At 36.4% G+C, this 23,452-nt stretch overlaps 1 protein-coding gene across 12 annotated transcripts in view; it reads left to right on the top strand.

Annotated features, from left to right (window-relative positions):
* The window catches only part of RBM26 (RNA binding motif protein 26), an 81,055-nt gene that overhangs the window by 1,339 nt on the left and 56,264 nt on the right, over window positions 1-23,452 (top strand). The gene's annotated exons all lie outside the window — the stretch shown is intronic.

Genomic DNA, 23,452 nt, shown 5'->3' with positions numbered 1-23,452 from the left:
GGCTTGCAATAAACACCTTAAAATTGATTGAGGAAAATCCACTCATTCAAGGAATTTATTACGCACCTGACTAGGTACTGTGGGAAGCTTTGGGGATGGAGCTTTCAAATTCCAAAGTTGACAAGACATAATAAGCAGATAAGATAATATAATAAGAGCAATGATGATTGTAATAATAGAAGATCATGTAAAACTGATTAATAGTCCTCTCAGAGTAGGTGGCAGTTGAGCAACACCTTAGGGGAAGAAGGAACATCTGTGTGAAAGTCTGGAAAAAGAATGTTTCTTGCAGAAGGAACAGCAAGTGCAATGGCTCTGTAACAAGAATGGTCGTGGTGTGTTCCAGAAAGAGAAAGGAGGCTGTTGGGGTCCCATGGAACCTGGCGGTGGGGGACAGAGTGGAAGGACATGAAGTTGAAGAAATAGGCAGGGGCCAAGTCATGTAGGATCTTGGAGGCCATGGTCGAGAGCTAGGATTTTATTTAAATTCTAATGGGAAGGCATTAGATGATTTAAAGCAGGCAAGGACTGATTTGATTTTGTTTTAACTCTGCCTGCTTTGTGGAGATTAAGGGGGCAAAAATGGAAGCCAGGAGACTATTCTGAAGGGCATTGTGGGCAGAGATGTAGGTAGTTTGCATTAGAGTGATAGCGGACACAACTGAATACAGGGTCTGGTACAAATAATGCCCCTTTGGTAATCTATACCAAAAATTGTATTACAAAGTCATAAGCATGTAATTCTGTAACATAACAATATCACACTCAGACACACCATATGACATTTCAGGGGAAATGTTCAAATTGCTGTCCATCTGGTGCGAGACATTCACGTGCCTACCAACACTCAATGGTGGTACTTCTGCCGGACCCTGTGTATTTTATACGTAGATTTGATAGAACTTGCTAATGGATTGTATGTAGAAGATAAGAGAAAGGGAAGTCAAGGGTGAGGACTAAGAAGTTAACATAAGCAACTGGGAGAAGACAGGAAGAGAACAGGTTCTGGGATGGAGGGAAAGGTGGTTAGTTACACCTGAGTGAGGTGTCAAATAGGTAGTTGGGTGTATGAGTCTAGACCTCAGGCCAGGACTAGAGAAATTTAAATACCGTCTTGCAGATGGTGTTTAAAGCCATGAAACTGGGAGATTTCCTAGGACAATAGGTAGGTAGGGAAGAAGAGAACCCAGATTCGAGTTGGAAGAAAATTGGGATATATATCACTAAAGGAATGCATGACAGTGCAAACTGGCGACTGGATGGGATGCTGCAGCATGGATGAAAACAGTGGTGGCAGAGAAGTGGCCCTGAGATTTGGCAACGTATAAGTCATTGGTGACCTTAGCAAAAATGGTTTCACTGGAGTGGAGCGGTAGAGATTGGAGCCCTATTGCAGTGGAATGGAAAGAGTGAGCATCGCCTCAGTGTGGTGTAGTGGTAGAGGGACAGGTCGAGTGGGGATGGCTGGTTTTGCGTTCTGCCTCTGCCACTTACCAGCTGTACAATATGGGGTAAGTTGCTTAACACAGTACCTCTGTTCTCTAAAATAGAGAAGGTGGTGAATATGTATTAAGAAAATCTTTGAACACTGCTTGGTTTATAATTAGCACTGTATTAGATGAACAGAAAACTTTAAAAAATGTTGAGTCAAAATAGTGTTCCTTCTCTTAAGCTTCCAGTTTTTTAATTACCAGCTTTAGTACCATTTCCCTTTTTTCGTAAAAGGAGCTTAGTTGTGGTTATTTAGTGTGTATGCTTATAAATTTTTTTTTAGTTTTGATAAAGCATATTCCAGGTATATAGCCTACTCAGATCACTATTACTGCAGTTATTACTGTTGGAATAAGTACGATACTACAGTAGTAGGAATTGGGATTGGTCCTTTTATAATGTACGTTGGTGTGGTAAAATCACACTGTCCCTTTAATTGCATTTGAGGTGAATTCTTTTAGAGTTTTAAAGCTGATTCCAATTATTTAAGGCCTGTGGTTTCTAACCTTGGTTTTGTAAAACTTTAAGATGAGTTTGTTAATCTGGAGGGATTTTTTGCTTTACTTTAAAGCTGTGTAATTGCCAAAAAGTACTTGTTTGAGGGAGAAACACTTGAAGGACTAAGAGTAAGAAGTAACTCAAATTTGTATAGCACTTTTTAGGTACTTGTGCTTGGACTTGCCCCACATTTTGAATATATTAATTCAGCAAACATTTATTGAACACTTATTCAACTCTGTGCTAAGCAATGTGTTAGGTATTGGGAAAATAGTAGGAAACAAGGCATGAAGTGCCCGTATTCAAATTACCATTTAGCAGACAAAACAGGTGTTGTACAAGTAATTACAAGTTAGGAAGTCCAGAATTCAGTCAAAATACATGTTTGGGAGGTCCGGAAAGGCTTTCCTGGCATGATAACATTTGATCTCAGCCTGGAAGGATGAAGAATAGTTTGCTGGGGCAAAAGGATGGGAGCATTTTAGGTTTTGAAGAGATTGGAAGAAGGCTCTCTAAAATGAAAGAAAAAAGGTGTCTTGGAGGAACTGAAGGAAACTGAAAAAAGAGCAAGGGGAAGAATAGCATTGGATAGCTTCAGAGAGAGGAGTCAGATCACATGACTTTGTTGAGTCATGTTAAGGATTTTGGATGTTGCTGGAGGATTATAGGAAGTCAGTGAAGGGTTTTAGGGTAGGAGAGTTCAGATTGATACCTAAAATAAAACTAGCCTGGTTGCAGTTTCAGCATGAAGTAAAAGTTTGTAAATCTGTATTTTATTTGATTATAAGGTCTGTAGGTATACCTTGGTTCAGAGTTTTCTTTTCCATAAATTACTAAAAATTTAGGTGTTAAAATTGGCATCTTGAAATACTTAAGATTGATGTTTTTTTTTCTCCAAAACATTTGCTTAGTCAGTACTTGCTAATAATAAAAAAAAAATAGATATTGTTGTTTCTTTAACATTCACTTCTTTTTGATGAATGAAGTCCTGGGAAAAATTTAAGGTGTTTGTTTGTTTGTTTTAGTTTTTCTGGATGTTCAATTTCAATCTTTCTGTTTTTGTTTTTTATACAGAAAAGGTTTTCTGCTGTATTTTAAAACTTTTTCTGAGTTTACATATCACTAAATCTTTTATAAAATCATGAATGTTTTTAGCTAAAGGAAAACCTCGAGATCTCATGAAACCCCTTAAGTTTTTCAGAAAATAAAATTGAAAGGCAGACATTTAATAATGTGCCTAGATTTTGTGAGGTTAGCAGTATAGAATAGAACATGTAGTTTTGGGCTCCTGCTGCTAATGCTAAGCACTGCTAAGGTGATACAGTTGTGTGGTGAAAAGAAAATAAGTTTTGTGTCCACATAGACCAGTGTTCAGATCATAGTTCTGCCACTTATTAACTGAGTAATTCAGGCAGGTGAACCTCCCCTTACCTTATTAGTGTAATAGGGACAATTATACTTGTGTCCTGCTGCAGTTGAAAGGATTGAATGAGGCCCATTTTTTAGAGCCTAGTTCTTTCCTTCATTAAATATTGGTTGGTTAAACACAAATAGTTTACATTACTATTGCTACTGTTACTATTACACTGTTGCTACTGCCACTACCACCTAATATTTGTATGCACCGATAAAAGTTTTCTGTTTCATGAGGTGAGCATTGTTACCTCCATTTTGCAAGTGATGACGCTGAGACCCTGATGCACAAAGTTAAGATAACTTGTCCAGAATCCTGGAGTTAGCTATAGCATGTGGCCAGACAGTGATTTAAAGCTTTTAGACTTTGGAGTCATGTTTTTTAATTTACTACTATACTGTCCTTTACTATATTGTTTGATATTTTTTACTATTACATTTTCATAGTAGTAGTTGCTATTGTAAAGGGTCAGGGTTCTAAGGCGTTATGGTGGTATCAGTCCTTTAGAGTTTAAGAAAGAAACCTCTTTTTGGAGTTTCTGTAGCCTTTCCTCACTTTCCACACTTGTTATTCACTTGTTACTTGTACCTTTCTCACCACATTAAAATGTATTTTTGTTCCTGTTTTGTAGGAAGAACTGAAAGGTGATCATTTTACTCCTGAACTTTGCTCCTATTTCCTTCCTTTGATCTTTCCCTTTCTGCAGACTCCTTTGGGCATAGAAAGTCAACCTTCTATTCTTTAAGGAAGAAAATCTCAGCAATAGTAGCAGCAAAAACAACAAAAAATAAATCATACTTTTCCTCTAGTCACTTGGATCCTAGCTTTTTCTTTTCTTTTCAGTGGTAAATCTTGAAATACAGTAGTCAGTCTTTAATTTTTCACTCACTTGCCTCCAACCATTTGTTTTTTAATGTTTTACAATAGTTTCTGCTTTTCAACCAAAATTGCTTACCTCAGTGTTATCAGTGATTTGTTTACTAAATGTAAAAATTTTATATTCTTTGACCTGTGTGTATAACGTGGGACAATGTTGATGCTGCCTTTTTTATATTTTTAAACTTTTGAGGTCTTGATTGCCTGATACTTTGGGTTTTCTTCTCAGATAAGTTCTATTCCCTTTAGTTCTTTTTTTTTTTTTTTGCCTTTTAATTATATTTTGCAAGTTTTATTTTCATAACTTTTTCTGTTTTTCAACCATTTCTTCTCCTGCCATGTCATTCATAACGCATTTCCATTCATTCCCATGGATGGTTTCTATTATTATCCATGCCAGTGGTTCTTAAAATTTTTTTGTATGTGTTGCAGATTCTTTAAAAGTTTAATTAAAGACTTCCTTCTGTAGGATGTTGCATATATTTCATGCATATTTACATTGAATTTCAGATCTTTTCCAACACAGCCTCTACTCCATGCATTTATTTCTCATGTTTATCATGGACTTAACCGCTCTTCAAAGCCTTAAGGTCTTATCTCCAATTTTAGCTATATATCCACCAGGTTCTCTTATCTGAACTTCAAACTATATTTTGAAAACAAATGTTCTCTGAATTCTCTTATTGCCCTTTTATTTTTTCCAAATTATTCAGGTGGTGATGTAATGAATATCCAAACCTGTAGAGAATTTTTATTTTCAAAAGAGTTTGAGTGAAACCGATGGCATTACCAGGAAGCAAAATCTGAAGTGTTCCGAGAATAACAGTTTTGCAGTTTCTTTTATACATTTGGAATTAGGGAGGGAAAGAAGGGAGATTACCTAAAGGTGGGTGGGCTCAAGATACGAGATACTTGACAAGATTATGTGTTCCCTTGACTACCCACCATGACCTGCCCAGTTAGGAATTTATGATCAGATCACTCTGTGAGGTTATTTTCCATCACTGGACTTGTCAGTTTTATTTTATAACCCTTTTTTGGTCTATGGTTTTCCCATTTGGTCATCAGTCAGTCCAAAGGATGCATTGATGACCAACTTTTTGGTCAGATAGTGTGGTCTCATAGCACTAGGAAGGCTCATTTCTAGGAAGTCTCAGTATCAACATCATCTTGTTGAAAGGATGGATCTTTGGGGGTGGGTGATAGGGTAAGCATGGGATGTGAATTGAGACTGAATTTTCCGAAAAGGGAAGGGCAGGTGAAGGGAAGGCAGTGAGGTCTTATGGCCTTCATTGTGAAAAACAACCCTGGGTTATTCTGTGTACTATCATGATGTGAGTTTTTGCATCGAGTATTAAAATTCACATAAGCCATAAAAAGACTATTAAAAGTTATCTTACACATCTTGAGTAATCATAAACAGTTGGAGTATATAGAAAAACCCAAAGAACAAGTATAACTTACTATCGTTAATGTTATTAGCAGACAGGTAAAGACAGACAATGGTTTCAGAGTTCAGCATCGGACTTTAGGTATACAGATCTTGCTGGTATCTTGGGATAGCTGTGTACTTCTGATGTCAGTGGCTTCACATCTTAGAGGGGTTTTTGATGACCATTGTAGGTGGAGGTGAGTGTCAGAGACGGGTAGACATCTATTCAAGGTTAGGTGCCCGTAAAGTCCCTTCCAGTGATGTTAGAGAGGCTTTTATTTGATCTTCTTTATAATAAACAAAATCTCTAGGTGGCAGTCAATGATCTTTAAAGCCTATTTCTCCTGGGAGCTGACTGTGAAAGGAAGCATTTACCAACTTGGTTTTTTCTTAAAGTAACTTTATCAGACCTTGGCACTTACATAAGATGTCTCCTTCAATATCATGTCACGTTTCTTCATTTAATTTAAGTCCAGCTTAAGTGCACCATAATGCATGAAGAAATGCAAAAAACAAAAAATGGGGTTTTCCAGGGAGCCTGGAAGAACCAAGTGGCCGTCTTGGGTTTCCTGGAGCCCATCTATTGACCTAATTTACAACCATTGTTTACTGATAGAATATACCCTACACATTTTCCTTCACTTGCTTTATAATGCGTCCCATGCAATTTAACATAAAACAAAAAGCCTGCTTATTTGAAAATTTCTGTTTTCTAAGTTGAAAGAACATCTTTTGAAGTGGTCCAGGGCTCCTTCTGGAACAAAAAAAAGTTATTCCTACATATATTGAGATTTCAACTATTAAAGCCTCAATTTCTAATGAAAACCAAGAAGTTAAACTTAGGAAAACATTTTATAACCTGTAGAAACATAGAATCATTTTAATTATTTTTATTTTATTTTTTATTGAATTTATTGGGGTAACATTGATTAATAAAATTATAGGTTTCAGATGTAGAATTGTATATAATACATCATATGTATATTGTGTTGTGTGTTCATCACCCCAAGTCAAGTCTCCTTGCGTCACTATTTATCCCCCCTTTACCCTTTTCTGCCTCCCCCATCCCTTCTTTCCTTGTGGTAATCACCATACTTTTGTTTGTGTCCATGAGGATTTTTTTTTGTTGTTTTGTTTTTTGCTGAATCCCTTCTTTTTCACCCAGCCTCCCAGCTCTTCCTTCTGACAGCATTCTGTTCTCTACATCTGTGAGTTAGTTTATTTTGTTCATTAGATTCCACTATAAGTGAGATCTTAGGGTGCTTGTCTTTCTTTGGCTGGCTTATTTCACTTAGCATAATGTTTTCCAGGTCCATCTATGCCATCCCAAAGGTAAGATTTTCTTTTTTACATTTGAGGAGTATTCCATTGTGTAACTTAACTGTACCACAGCTTTTTTATCCGTTCATCTACTAGTGGGCATTTGGGCTGCTTCCAAATCTTGGCTATTGTAAATAACACAGCCATGAACATAGGGGTACATGTATTCTTTTGAATTAGTGTTTTGGCTTTCTTTGGATAAATTCCCAGAAGTGGAATCGCTGGATCAAAAGGCAGTTCCATTTTTAGTTTTGTGAGGTGATGCCATACTGCCTTCCACAGTGGATGCACCAATCTGCATTCCTACCAACAGTGCAGGAGGGTTCCCTTTTCTCCACATCCTCTCCAGCACTGGTTGTTTGTGGATTTATTGATCATAGCCATTCTGACAGGTGTGAGGTGATAATCTTACTGTGGTTTTAATTTGCATTTCTCTGATAATAAGACTTTGAGCATCTTTTCATATGTCTATTAGCCAATCTGTATGTCCTTTATGGAGAAATGTCTATTCAGGTCCTTAGCCAATTTTTTAATTGGATTTCTTGGGTTTTTTTGTGTTGAGTTTTGTAAGTTCTTTATAAATTTTGGATATTAACCCCTTATTAGATGCATCACTGGTGAATGTTCTCTAATTCAGTGGGTTTTCTTTTCATTTTGTTGATGGTTTTCTTTGCTGTGCAAAATCCTTTTTAGTTTGATGTAGTCCCATTTGTTTAATAATTATTTTTTTATGCCCTTACCTGAGGAGATATATCAGAAAAAATATTGCTACAAGAAATGTCAAAGATTTTATTGTCTATGATTTCTTCTAGGATTCTTATGGTTTCAAGTTTTACACTTAAGTCTTTAATCGATTTTGAGTTTGTTCTTGTGTATGGTGTAAGAAAGTGGTGTGGTTTCATTTTTTGCACATAATTGTTCAATATTCCTGACAACATTTATTGAATAGACTATCTTTACTCCATTGTATGTTTTTGCCTCTTTGGTCAAATACTAATTGACCTTAAAGGCATGGGTTTATTTCTGGGCTCTCTGTTTTGTTTCATTGACTTATATGTCTGTTTTTATTCCAGTACCATACTGTCTTGATTACTATGGCCTTGTATAGGTTGATGCAAGGTAGCATGATTCCTCCAACTTTGTTCTTCTTTCTCAAGATTGCTATTTTGTGGTTCCATATAAATCTTTGGAATTTTTTTCTGGTTCTGTGAAATATGCCATTGGTATCTTGATAGGAATTTCATTGAGTCTATAGACTGCTTTGGGTAACAAGGACACTTGAATGACATTAATTCTTCCTTTCCTATTCATGAACATGGTGTATGCTTCCACTTATTTGTATCTTCTTCACTTTCTTTATTCAGTGTCTTATAATTTTCTAAGTACAGGCCTTTTACATCTTTGGTTATGTTTATTTCTAGGTATTTTATTCTTTTTGAAGCAATTGTGAATGGATTCTTTTTTAGTTTCCCTTTCTGTTTATTGTTGGTACATAAATATGCAACTGATTACTGAGTTTGTTTATCAGTTCTAATACTGTTTTGGTGGACTCCTTAGGGTTCTCTATATACAATATCATGTCATCTGCAAATAATAGTGCTTTTACTTCTTCTTTTTCAATTTGGATGCCTTTTATTTCTTCTTTGATTGCGGGGCTAGGACTTCCAGTACTATGTTGAGTAAGAGTGGTGAAAGCCGGTATCCCTTGTTCCTAATCTTAAGGGGAACGCTTGTAGTTTTTGCCCATTGAGGATGATGTTGGCTGTGAGTTTGTCATATATGCCTTTTATTACACTGAAGTATGTTTCTCCTGTTTTCCAGTTTGCTGGGAGTTTTCATCATAAATGGGTGCTGGATTTTACAAAAAGCTTTTTATTCATCTACTGATATGATCGTGTGTTTTTATCTGTTGTTTTGTTTATGCGGTGTATGACATTTGTTGGTTTGCCGATATGGTACCAACCTTGCATCCCTGGAATAAATCCTACTTGATCATGGTGTATGATCTTTTTAATGTATTGCTGTATTTGGTTTGCTGCTATTTTGTTGAGATATTGCCCATAACTTACTTTCTTTGTAGTGTCTTCATCTGGTTTTGGGATTAGGATAATGCTAGCCTCATAAAATAAGCTTGGAAGTCTTCCCTCCTCTTGAACTTTTTTGGAGTAGTTTGAGAAGAGGCATTAGTTCTTCTCCGAATGTTTGGTAAAATTCAGTTGTGAAGCCATTTGGGCCAGAGGTTGGTTTGGGGGGGGGGGTGATTATTGCTTCAATTTTACTGCTTGTAATCAATCTGTCTGTTCATATTCTGTTTCTTCCTGATTCTGTTTTGGAGGATTGTATGTTTCTAGGAATTTATCCATTTTGTTAAGATTGTCCAGTTTGTTGGGATATAGTTGTTTGTAATAACATACTTTCTTAAAAATCCTTCATATTTCTGAGGTGTCAGTTACTTCTTTTCATTTCCAATTTTATTTATTTTTTTCCTTGATGAGTCTGGTTGCAGGTTTGTCATTCTTGTTACCTTTTCAGAGAACCATCTCTTGGATTAATGGATATTTTGTATTTTTTTTTTACACTCTGTTTTGTTTATTTCTGCTCTGATCTTTATTATTTCCTTCCTTTTACTCACTTTGGGTTTTGTTTGTTGTTCTTTTTCAAGTTCCTTTAAGTATAAAGTTAGATTATTTGAGCTTTTCCTTGTCTTTTAAGATGGGCCTATAATGCTATAAATTTCCTTCTTAGGACTGCTTTCTCTGTGTCCCGCAGAGTTTCGATTGTTGTCTTCTCATTTTCGTTTGTTTCAAGTTATCTTTTGATTTCTTCTTTGATCTCATTGTTAACCCATTTGTTGTTTATAGTAACATGTTATTTAGCCTCCATGTCTTTGTGTGTTTTTTTCAGTTTTCTTCTTGTGATTGATTTCTAGTCATAACATTATGGTCAGAGAAGATGCTTATTTGGTATGGTTTCATTCGTCTTAAATTTATTGAGAGTTGTTTTGTATCCTAACACCTGGCTTGTCCTAGAAAATGACACTTTTCTTAGTTTTAACATCCAGGTTGGTAGTTAAGAGTTTTTTGTTTTCTAGAAAGTGGCACTATAGCACAAGTTTTTGTTTTTCTTACTGGAGCTGACTTGCTGCAAAGTTTGGGAGTAGGGGCATTAAAAAAAAAGACAAAGGGTGGTGGCAAAGCCCGGGGAGGTGTGGCCTTAGCACTTGGGGCTTTGGATGTGCCCACGACCTACTAGGGGGATCTTCAAGTGGAGGGGTCCCAGATTTCCCTGGGTGGTCTTCTTGCCTCCTGGGGCAGACAGTGGGGAGACACTTTCCCTCAGTTCTCCTTGTCTGCCTACTTCCCTTCTTCTTCCCCAGTCACTGTGATCTTTCTTCAGGGAGAGCAACTGGTCCCTTCAGCTGTAGTACTCATGGCCGCCGCAGATCCCCACTCACAGCCTTGACCCTCCACCTCTTTTCCAGAAAGGTTCTGGCTTGCTGCTGTCCTGGCCAACACCTTCTTTGCCATCAGTGACCAGCTCCCCACCTCTATGGGCCCTGTCCCCCTGACTTTCAGGACACACAGATGGATTTTTTGGGTGTCCTGATAGTTGGGCAGAGGCTTTCTTTTTCTTTTTCAGTTATGGATGTCTGATAGTTGTAAATCAAAGGGGAGAGGGAGGGGAGCACTCATCCTGCCATGATGCTGACATCTGTAATAAACTTTTAAATGCAGCAACAAGTACTTTTACTTGTAGGACCTTTTGGGTATATTTTATAAGAAATTGTCAGTGTGACAGTTGTTTTATGTTTATATTAATTTCCTTAATGATATCTCATGTACTTACTTTACCTTTTTAAAAAGTTTGTTTATAACAGAAAGATTATGAAAAAGATTAGTTCAGTTTTGAAAACTTTTTCATAAACTTGAAGTGACCAGTCTGGATTGTATTAGGTTTTTAAGCTGCTGATGACATCGAATAGCCAAAATTGGAAGAACAGTAAAATTCTGTGAGTAATTATGACTTTGTTATGGTCAGGAAGAGGTTTTTGAATCCAGCTCATTACTGTTGGTATTACATTTTAAAAAGTGGTTTTGTTGCCATGCCGAAGTGTTTGGACGTTTTGGGAACTAGGTTATGGACAGAGGGGAAGATTATTAAAGCAAGGGAATAACTTGATCATATCTCTTTAAGACTGATCCTATGGTGTTAAAGACACCATAGGTGTGATTAGACAGTAGCATTTTGGAGACAGGGAAGATTAGTTAGTGGGTTTTTTTTTTTTAAATCCTTGTTTTAAGAGTGAGTTGTGAAATGCCTGAATTTGGACATTGGCAGGAGATAGGAAAAGGGAAGGTAATATTTTAGGCAAAGGGAAGGTAATATTTTTGGTGCATATGTACTGAATATATATCAGGGCCATCTCTCAGCAGTCAGGATATGGAAGGAAGGTGCAACTAGGAAGGACTTGTCAAAATGCTGGAGACATTTTTTTATTGATTTTTGTTTTTGTATCTTAGATTTTTTGACAGTGAACTTTTATGTTTGCCATAATTGGGTTTGACCTACACTGAGAGTTGTTTGTGAGTTTTGGTTGATATGCCTGGTGATTTATTATGCCCTTATATAATGTAATAATTAGTAGATACTTTGTAACACCTTGTGGTTAGATCTGGGGAAAAGGTAGACATAGCTGTGGTAGAGTCCTTGTTTGGGAAACAGGCACAGCAATAGTAATCGTTTAACAGTGGTAGAAATACTACGGATCTTAAGGTCTGGCAATTTAGGAAAAGTATATAAAACGTTTCTTCTGAAAATTCATTTGCTATTTATTTCTCCTAAAGGTTTAAGATTTGCCTTTGAATGTTCAGAAAAGGGTATTCTATGGCTCTTGAAAAAGACCTAGAGAGAAAAACAATTTTTATTACATTCTTAATTATTTTGAAGTTCAGTGAACTACAGGTTTCTGGAAATGAGAGGAGGGGAGGGAGTGCAATGATGGTGAAAGCTTAGCATTTTATTCCTAAAAATGACCCAGTTTTTCAGACCATATGGCTTAGTGCCTTTGTTTTGAAAATGAGAAAGCTGAAGCTTAGAGAGAAATAAAATGCTAACCCAAGATTATATAACTAATGAATAAAGTAAGATAACACTAGACTAGAAATCTGAAGAACCCTGGGTTTTTGGAGTTCGGTCCAGTGTTTTTTTGTTTGTTTTTCATTTCTTGTTTTTTGTTTCCCACAATACCAGACTACTACAAGGAAAGGCTGACTTTCCTCCAAGTCCTCTTTAAGTTTGGTTTAGAAGACTAGTAGATTTGAAAGGGAACAGTACTTAAAACATAGTAACCAGATTTTAACACCTGTTCTAAAGTGGAGAGGAGGGTTTGGGCATCTTGAAAGTTTAAAGTTTTACTGTGTTTCATTGTTTAATCTGTTTTGTAACTAAGTAGAATGTGAAGCCACTTACGAGTAACTGAAGGGGTGGCTTTTCACAGGCAGAACCCTTTCCCAGAGAATTTAACTCTTCCTCAGTTATGAATTGGAATGTAAAAACATACACTAAATACAGGGTTTTGGCCCTGGCTGGCATGGCTCAGTGGATTGAGTACTGGCCTGCAAACAAGGGGTCTCTGGTTCAATTCCCAGTCAGGGCACATGCCAGGTCCCCAGTAGGGGGCGCACAAGAGGCAACCACACATTGATGTTTACTTCTCTTTCTCCCACCCTTACCCTCTCTCTAAAAAATACATAAATGAAATCTTTTAAAAAATAAATATGGGGTTTTGTTGTGGGCTGCCATATCAGCATTTCATCTGCGGTCCCACTTTTAAGAGAGAGTTCTGTGGTATGATGCTATATAACCACACCTATCTGCTCAGTTTGCCATTTGGGCTATGTATTTGCACTCAGTAGTATAGAGTTTTACAGTCTAATTATTAGGTTTTATCTCTGAGGAGATGAATATTGACTTTGCTTTTGAATCAGGCACCTAATAGATACATATCTTCTAAATTTTTTAAGCAGTGGTTCTCAGGTGTGGTATAAGAACTTTTGGCCTTTCCTGAGACCCTTTCATATTTTGTAGGGTTTGTGAAGTCCCCATTTTTCCAGCTATATATATCTCTGTGAAACCAATTTCTTCATATATTTCAACCAAAACAGCATATCACAACAGTAGAATGTAAAAGCAGACATGAGTATCAGTCTTGTCTAAGCTAGACATTAATGGTGTCTGCAAAAAAAAAAAAAAAGGTGAAAAATTGTCAGTCTTCCCACAAAAATTTCATTTTCTTGGTGAAAATACATACATTTATTTTAATTTTAAAAATAGTGTGTTTAGTTTCAAGTGAGGTTGTTAGTCATGGAGCTGTGCTGATCCTTGCCCTGCAGTGGGGATATGGCCCATGCTGGGGGAGATTTGTTATTTTTATGGACCAATATGGTGCAGGGGGAGAGAAGGGCAGGCCCTTTTCTTGGGCTTCACTAGCTGTCAGAATAATGTAAGCCTGGAACTGCTGTGGACCATCTTTATTGCCACATGAAGGCGACCTGTCTAAAAGTAAACTAAGGGAAAGCAGGATGGAAAGAAGAGGAGCCTGGTGCCATTATTTGAACTCCTGGGTTCACTTATGCCTAAAGATAGCTCCACCATTGGAGCTATCTTTAGCTCCACTTATTTGTATCAATAAATCCCTCTTTTTGGTTATCCTTTCTTTGGGGGGGATAGTTATATTATGGTGGATTTATTTAAAAATTTATAATTTTAAAGTTTTCCAGTTTTAATTGTTAATATGGTAAATATTGGTAGATGTAGTTCTTTTAAATAAAAGCTCCTTGCAGTTCTCTATAATTTTAAGAGTAAAGAGATCCTGAGACCAAGATGTTTAAGAACCACTGTTCTCAAGGTAAGAAGGAATCACTGCTTTTTCTTGGGTTCAAAATATAGGGAAATGAAGGAACTGGCTGAAGAGTTTTCAGTGTTATAATTACATGTATTGTGATAAGTTTTTTTTTTTAGTGATAAGTGGTTTGTATGATGCTCATGGATTCGATATGCTGTTTTGTGGTGGTGATTTTCTTTTATGAAATTAAGTGGGTGTGATTATTCTCAATGAGTAACCTTTGCTGTAACTAATTGCTACATATAAATAACCTATTTTTTGCCTCTTTATTTGAACTGAATGAAGTTATGTAATAAAGTACCATAGTTGAATTTTTCAATGTATGCTATTTGTTGCAATGGAATTTGGATTTCTTTTTCAATTCTTATTTGTTTTAATTATATTTTATTGATTATGCTATTACAGCTGTCCCAATTTTTCCCCCTTTGCCCCTCTTCATCCAGCACTCCCCACTCCCTCAGGCAAACCCCCCACCATTGTTCATGTCCTTGAGTCATAACGTATAAGTTCTTTGGTTATTCCATTTCCTGTACTGTACTTTACATCCCCATGGCTATTCCTTAAGTACCTATTTGTACTTCTTAATCCCCTCACCTCTTCACCTATTCCCCCACACCACCCTCCCATCTGGCGACCATCAAAACGCTCTCTGTTTCCATGATTCTGTCTTCTTGTTTGCTTAGTTTGTTTTTTAGATTCACTTGTTATGTATTTATTGCCATTTTATTGTTCACAGTTTTGATATACTTCCTTTTCAGTCCCTTTAACATTTCATATAATAATGGTTTGGTGATGATGAACTTCTTTAGTTTTTTCTTGTCTGGGAAGCTTTTTATCTGCTCTTTGATTCTAAATGATAACTTTGTTGGGTAGAGCAGTCTTGGCTGTAGGTCCCTGCTTTTCATGACTTTGAGTATTTCTTGCCAATCCCTTCTAGCCAGCAAAGTTTCTTTTGAGAAATCAGCTGACAGTCTTATGGGAACTCCCCTGCTGCTTTTCTCCCCTGCTAACTTCTTTTCTCTTGCTGCTTTTAAGATTCTCTCTTTATCTTTAACCTTTGGTGTTTTCATTATGATGTGTCTTAGAGTGGGCCTCTTTGTATCCATCTGGTTTGGGACTCTCTGTGCTTCCTGGACTTGGAGGTCATTTCCTTCACCAAATTCGGGATGTTTTATTTCATTACTTTTTCAAATAGATTTTCAATTTCTTGCTCTTTCTCTTTTTTTTTCTGACACCCCTATGATGTGAATGTAGGACCTCTTGAAGTTTTCCCAGAGGCTGCTTACACTAGCGTTGCTTCTTTGGATTCTTTTTTTTTCTTGTTCTGGTTGGTTGGTTTTTGCATCCTTATGTTCCAAATCATTGACTTGATTCTTGGCTTCATGCACTGTACTGTTGTTTTCCTGTCAATTGTTCTTTATTTCAATTAGTGTCTCCTTCGTTTCTGACTGGATCTTTTTTATGCTGCTGTGGTCCTCACTAAGTTCCTTGAACATCCTTAACCAGTGTTTTCAACTCTGCATCTGATAGATTGCTTATCTCTATTTTGTTTAGTTCTTTTTCTGGATTTTTGATCTGATATTTCATTTGGGCCATCTGATCTCATTTTGACAGCCTCTCTGTGTTTTTTCTATTTATTAGGTAGAGCTGCTATGACTCCCTGTCTTGGTAGTGTGGCTTAATGTAGTAGGTTTCCAGTAGGGTCCAGTAGAGCAACTTCCCCTAAGCTGGGTACTTGAGGTATGCCCTTCTTGTGGGCTGAGTACTCCCCCCTTTTGTGGTTGATCTTTGATTGCTGTTGGCAGGTCAATGGAAGGGATTTACCCAGGCCAGTCAGCCGCAAGGGTTTGCTGTGACCACTGACCACCAACCTCTGCCCTCTGTGGATGATCAGCTGTGCAGGGGCAGGGTGGTGGTGCTTTGACATGGTCTGTAGCTGTCCACTGGATGAGCTGGCCCTGGGGTTACCTGGGTGGTACAGGCCAAGTTCAGCCCCACCTGTGTTTTGCCCAGGGCCACCTTGCATGAACTATAAAGCAGTCTGAGATGGCTGCTACTTGTGCTGGTCTTGGAGATTCCCAGTCTTGCCAAGCTGTGAATCTAGGCTGGCTGTTGCTAGTGTGGGGCCTGGGGCCACTTAGCAAGAGGTGGGGCGGGGGGTGGCTGGCCGCAGCTGGCGGCTTGCTGGGGTCAGTTGTTGCTTATTTGAAAGGATTTAGGAAGTTATGAAGCATGAGCCAAGATCAGCCATTCATATGGAATAGTCACTGTTAATAGTTTGGTGGGCTTGTAAGTTGGGTGGGATGGAGTCTCACTGGAGTTTCCAGGGTGGGGCAAACAGTGTGAGCCAGGTCGATGGAGTCTCAGATATGCCACCTGCCTGCCAGCTCTGTGACTCTGCGGCGGAAGGATAGAAAAAGGACATATGCCTCTGCCTTCCCTTCTGTCTGTGAAAAAGCTGTCCCCCAGCTCTCGCCTTGATGCCAGACGCTTCAGTTTCTTTCCATATGCCACTGGTGCCTTTCACACTGCTGCCCCTGTGTTGGAGCTCAGAGGGAGTGAGTCTGAGTAGGTGAGTCCCTATGTGGGTTCTTTGTGAGGAACTACTTGAGACTCCAGCATTTTCTTCCACCCACTCAATCCCTGCTGGGTTTTGCAGCCAGAAGTTATAGGGACTTAGAACCCTGGGCTGGGGACCTGGTATGGGGCTGGGACTCCACTCCGGAGATATCCCTGCCAAAATTTTATCCACCACATGTGGATGTGGGACCAGCCCATTCTGTGTCTCTGCCCCTCCAACCAGTCTGGATGGATGTATTTTCTTTAATCCTTGGTTTTCAGACTTCCATTCAACTTGATTTTGATGGTTCTGAGTGATGGTTTTTCTGTACTTTAGTTGTAATTTTGATGTGGTTGTGTGAGGAGGTGAGCCGTGTTTACCCATGCCTGAAATTTGGATTTTTAAAAGAGTATTCTAAGTACAGAACAATAGAAGCATGGCTTATGCAAATTAGGTATTTTTCTTGAATGTAAAATGAAAATTTGGTAGGAACAGATGTGGGTGTATATTCGTGTTCTCAAGTTACTGAGTTAACATATTTAAAATTAATTTTAAATTCCCACTGCCACCTCCACCTCCTCCTTCTCAAGATTACTGAAAATGGAAGCTTGGATTAAATTTTATCTGTTTTTTTTCTGAATTTCTAAAGCCTCTAAGAAACTTGAGTAGAATAAAAGTTTTTTGAAATATTATTGGATGTTAGCTTTTTTTAAACTGTTTTATTACTATTTTGAAAGTTCTAATTTAAAAAGTAAAAACTAATATGAAGGTGTTAGGAGTAATTATAACCTTTATATTAGTGCTGATTTAATTTATGTTATTTAAAGTATTAAGAGAATTCAGTTTTGGAGGGAGACTTTCTTATAACATTTGATTTTTGCATTGCTGTAGCTTCTGTGATTTCTTAGTGTTTACACTAAGTGTGTACATTACCTCCCCAGATAACAACTGGAAGTGAATGACCCCCCAAGATGATCAGCCCTATGCTTTTCAAGGCCATTATTATTAGTTGTATCCTTAACACAATATATTCAGAGATTGATAAAATTTTATATTTATCCTTCAAAATCATTGGTTTGAATGACTCCATAGCCATCTGTACATTAAATTTATCAAAGCTCATTGAAGCCATTGATTTTAAATCCTTACAGGGGTGAGAGATTAGAAATCTGAATGTTTATTGAATGCTCACATTGCCCAACCCCACTGGACTCTTTCCTCATGTATGAAGTAAGCACCCATCTCAAGCCTTTTCTGTTGGGTACCTTGGCCTACGATGTCCTTTTTCCAGATAGTCAAAATGCTTGCTTGCACTCAATATTGATTTTGTGTTTAAATCTGAACCCTGTTTAAGTGTCATTTTATTAGAGTCCTCCCCTGATGTCTTACTTAAGATACTTGTATATTCATTTATTCCTTTCTTCTCCTTCCTTCCTTTCATCTGTCCCTTTATACTTTATCCCTTTACCTTGCATTGTTTTTTTCAGACCACTTGTTTCTATGACAATACATTGTATATATCTATGAATTGTCTGTCTCCTCCCTACACCAGCTCTGCCAGCTCCTCCCTGCTGGAGCAGCTCCTGCCTACACCCCTAATGTAAAGTCTTCAAGGACAGGAACTTTATTTTTTTTTCGAAGTTGTATACTCAGGATCTAGAACAGTGCCTGACATAGAAGGTGCTTATTGAATATTTCTGAAAGATAAATGTGATATTTAGAAGATAATCAGTAAATGATATATTTATTTTATTTTCAGAACTTTATGAAGATTAAAGAAAGGATCCCTGACAAAAGTGAACTGTATTGATCTAGTGAGATAGATTTGTACATACTCTCTTTCAGTATTCTGTGTCAGGTACTGTGTTAGGCCTAGAGCTACACACATCAGTAAGAAATCCTATTTTTGGATTTTGATGAAAATACCTTATGTAACATATTTTATCTATACAGTGTAATTAAAGTGTTTTTATTACTCATTTATAGATCAGTAATTGAAAAGAATACTGTATATTATATTTCATATATCTACATAATATCCCATGAACAAAATTAAACCTAAGGATTATTCTTTCAGGTTTGTGAGGGATTTACTATCCAAGCCAGTGCTTATCTGTCAGGGGCTATTCCGTCTATCCTTGTTGGAGAACTCACTTTCTCTCAGGCAGTTTATTCTGCCTTTGGGAGGCCTCCGATCATTAAAAAAAAGTCTGTATTTTAAGACACAATCTGTTGCTTCCACTTACTGGTTCTAACGAGAGTATTTTGCCATGTATAACACACACTTTTTTTGGCCAAATTTTTGAGGGAAAAATAAGGATGTGCATTATACATGGGTAGTGCCAATTCCATATCTGTATAAATGTTTTTCATCTTTTATTTATGCTTATGCATTAAAAGTATAATTTTAGAAAGCAATAACGATATCCATATGCAAAATAATACTGCAAAATACGATAGTTAGGTTTCTAAATATAAATAAATAAAAATTGAATTAAGTTAAAGTGAAAGATTTTTTCCTGAAAGTTTGGGTCCAAAACGTGGGTGCGCATTATACATGGGAGCACATTATACACAGCAAAATGCAGCATATCACATGGAGGATATAGTGAATAAATGTGATCCTTTCTTGTGATAGCCCTTCAGTTATTTGAAAACCTACAGAATTCTCTCTGGCATTTTAATTATCCAGACTGAGAATCACTACTAAGCTATCTAATTATGACATCCATTTACCATTCTGGTCATTTTCTAAGAATTTGTTTGAGTTTGTTTATATATTTACAAAAGTTGGCACCTAGAGTGAAATCAGTAGCAGTCTGTACTGCATAGGAGAACTGCACCCTTTCCTCTCTAGTTCTCAATTTTCTGTTTTTTTAATCTTTATGATTTAAGTTTTCCCCCAACTATTTCATACCTTTTCTCATTTGACTTACTATTGACTAAAATATTTAGTTGCTTCACTTCCACTACACCTTTCACCAATGGTATTGGTAGGTCATGTCTCATGCCTTATTTTGTAATTTCTGGTTTTCTTTGAGTTTTCCCCACCTTCCCCTATCTCCACTGTTCCCTCCCTCCCAAACGCACGCTCGCTCGCGCTCTCTCTCTCTCTCTCTCTCTCAGGGTAATTACTCTGTGGTTAGAATCATGCTTTATTGGCAGATTATGTTTTTGCTGGTCTAAGTACTTACGGAATATAGAATCTGGGAATTTTGCATGCTAAGGTGAGAATGAAGTCTGCCACTGTTTCAGTGTCCTTTGTCCTTACACATTTTCAGAATCTGATATTTTGGTCTCTCTATAATCTGAACGAAGATTTCAGCCCCACTTTAATTTCTCGTTTCTAGAATACTAGCAGTATAGCAGAGGGTAAAGTCTAGCTCTCACAAGATATGTATCATTCAAATGACAAACTTGTTACCAGTTTGTATCATTCAGATAACAAACTGGTATGGTAAAGTACCTAATGAACAATCAATGTTGCTTGCCATGGAGACAGATTTTTAAAGTAACTGATCCCTTACTATGTGTATATAATTTTTTTATTAGGTAATTTTAACATTTTTACATCATTAATTTTGCATAGCAGGTTATCATTGCTAGATGTTGATATGATGCAGCATTGGTACTTTTAATTAAGACAAATAAAAAGAGAACACAATTTTCCTATCCCTGATCTATAACATTTTGTTATATTATTAAACTATACAAAGTTTAATAATATAACAAAATATAGATATGTTCAAATTTTTTAAATTGAATATATTGAGGTGACACTGGTTAACAAAATTGTACAGGTTTCAGGTGCACAGTTCCACAACACATCATCTGTGCACTGAATTGTGTGTTTCACCATACTGTCTTGGTTCCTATGGCCTTGTAGTATAGCTTGATATCAGGTAGCATGATTCCTCCAACTCTGTTCTTTTTTCTCAAGATTGTTATTGCTATTCGGAGTCTTTTGTGGTTCCATATAAATCTTTGGAATATTTGTTGTGGTTCTGTGAAATACACCATTGGTATCTTGATAGGAATTGCATTGAATCTGTAGATTGCTTTGGGTTGTATGGACATTTTAATGATGTTAATTCTTCCTATCTGTGAACATGGTGTATGCTTCTACTTATTTGTATCTTCTTCACTTTCTTTCTTCAGTGTCTTTTATTTCTGAGTACAAGTCTTTTACATCTTCGGTTAAATTTATTTCTAGGTATTTTATTCTTTTTGAAGCAATTATGAATGGGATTTCTTTTTTAGTTTCCCTTTCTGATAGTTTATTATTGTTAGTATTGCATATTATATCAGTTAAATATGCAACTGATTTCTGGATATATATTTTGTGTACTATTACTTTACTGAATTCATTTATCAGTTCTAATAGTGTTTTGGTGGACTCTATTTCAAGTTCTCTATATGCAGTATCATGTCATCTGCAAATAATAGTGATTTTACTTCTTCTTTTCCAATTTGGATACCTTTTTTTTTTTCTTCTCCCTCTTGTCCTATTGCTGGGCTAGGACTTCCAGTACTATGTTGAATAAGAGTGGTGAAAATGGCCATCCCTGTCTTGTTCCTGATCTTAAGGGGAATGCTTATAGTTTTTGCCTGTTGAGGATGATGTTGGCTGTGAGTTTGTCATATGTGGCCTTTATTATTATTACTCTGAGGTACGTTTCCTCTGTTCCCAGTTTTCTGAGTGTTTTTATCATAAATGAGTGCTGGATTTTATCAAATGCTTTTTTTTCATCTATATATAATCATGTGTTTGTTATTACTCATTTTATTTATGTGGTGTATCACATTTTATTGATTTGCAGATACAGTACCAATCTCGCATCCCTGGAATAAATCGTACTTGATTATGGTATATGATTTTTTTTAAAGATTTTATTTATTTTTTAGAGTGAGGAAGAGAGGGTGAGAAAAATCCATACATGTAAGAAACATTGATTGGTTGCTTCTCGCACATGTCCCTACCGGGGTTCTGAATCCGCAGCCCAGGCATGTGTCCTCACAGAGAATCAGAATCTAACAGGTGACCTTTTGCTTTGTGATGGGACGATGCCCAACCAACTGAGCTACACCAGTCAGGGAGGTGTATGATCTTTTTATTGTATTACTGGATTTGGTTTGCTAATGTTTTGTTATGGATTTTAGTATCTATGTTTATCAGGGATATTGGCTTATAATTTTCTTTCTTTTTAGTGTCTTAATGTGATTTTGGAATTAGGATAGCGCCTGCCTTGTAAAGTGAACTTGGGAGTGGAGTGTTCCTTCCTCTTGGATTTTGGGATAGTTTGAGAAGAGCAGGTGAAATGTTGGGTAAAAATTTACCTGTGAAGCCATTCTGTCTAGGACTTTTGTGTTGGGAACTTTTTGATTACTGCTTCAGTTTCACTTGTTGTTATCTGTTTATTCAGATTCTCTGATTCTTCCTGTTTCAGTTTGAAAGATTGTGTATTTCTAGGAATTTATTCGTTTTTGTCCAGATTGTACAATTTGTTGGCATATAGTTGTTTGTAATATTGTCTTACAATTCTTTGTATTTTTCTGGAGTCAGTTTTTACTTCAGATTATTTTTTACTAGGCTGTAATTTGCCAGTACATACCTTTTTTGTTTTCAAAAATATTGAAATACAAATAAAGTAATTTCTTACAGAACTTAACAAAGATTGCCTGTCATAAACAAATTTACTATTATTTTGATGTTAATATGAAATTGTAAACCTTGTAATATGTAATTTTCAGTCTAACAAATTTTAAAAAGTAGCCTGCTTTTTAGACTGTCTTAAGCACTTAAGTTTTTTGTGTGTGGTAGTTTATTGTGGTTGTGACTTTTATTGGTTCTTGATTTTTTTCCAATTGCTTCCTATAGAAGTTGTTGAACAAGGATTGTTTGGGAATTCTGTCTTGCTGTCTATAAAACTTGGTCTGTAGACCATAATAATTACAAAATCTTCCTCTAGATTTTTAGCTACTAACATTGTAATCCACTTTTATAGTGTTCTGTTTAAACTCTAACGTGGAATCGAATAGATTTGGGGTTTAGTTTAGAGAATTGTAAAGTGACAGTTATATAATTAGAAAAGCCATTATTAAATTGGAAATTCCCAACAATCAAAGCAGTATTGAATCAAATTATAGCATTTGGATTTAATATAGAAACCCTGAATTTGTTATTAACAGCAATTGGCAATGAAACTGTATAACACAGATAGTGTTGCATGTCACAGTGATTTCTGTGAACTAAAGTATGTTTAGATTGTCCAGTTAGGTTAATGTTTAGTTGTTTGTGTTTATTCAAGTTATCTAACATGTGTAAGTACTGTTTCATTGGCTCTCATGCAGTAATGTTAGGTTGCCACATATATCTACAGATACATCATGAGGTTATTATCCCATTTTTTCATGCTTATTGCATCTCAGGTTTAAGTATTTCCATGCTCATTATAAATAGATGTGAAAATACTGATTTACTCTAAGTTATTTTATCCACATTTTGTTTTAAGTTGTTTGTATGGGTAAGTATTTTGAAGTAAATTACAAAGAAAAAGTTTTTAAAAATCTCTTATGTACCACTAAAATGGATTTTTTCCTTCTTGTTTAGGTTATAAGCCACTTCAAGTCTTTGCAAATAAATAGTCATGTATCTGTGCAAATTAATAGTAGTAGATATATGAGAGAAGTTGTCTTGTGATAAGTAACAAATTACCATGAAAATTAACTTAGTAGCACAGCAGACATTTATCAACTCATGACATTTATCATTCCCAAGGGTCAGGAATTTAGGAGCAGGTAGCATAGTTCATTTCTTCCTTATTGATTTGGATGCCACCACTGTAAAATCTAAATTCCTATATATGTTTGTGTCTATTTCTAGACTTTCTTTTCTGTTATAATAATTATTGAGTGGTATATTTTTAAGTTTCTCTTTATTATACTCCTTTTCAGTGT

This window comes from Desmodus rotundus, chromosome 13, assembly GCF_022682495.2.
Source record: "Desmodus rotundus isolate HL8 chromosome 13, HLdesRot8A.1, whole genome shotgun sequence".
Taxonomy (NCBI): domain Eukaryota; kingdom Metazoa; phylum Chordata; class Mammalia; order Chiroptera; family Phyllostomidae; genus Desmodus; species Desmodus rotundus.
The sequence above is the reverse complement of the archived record's forward strand: the minus strand, read 5'-3'. Positions and strand labels throughout refer to the sequence as shown.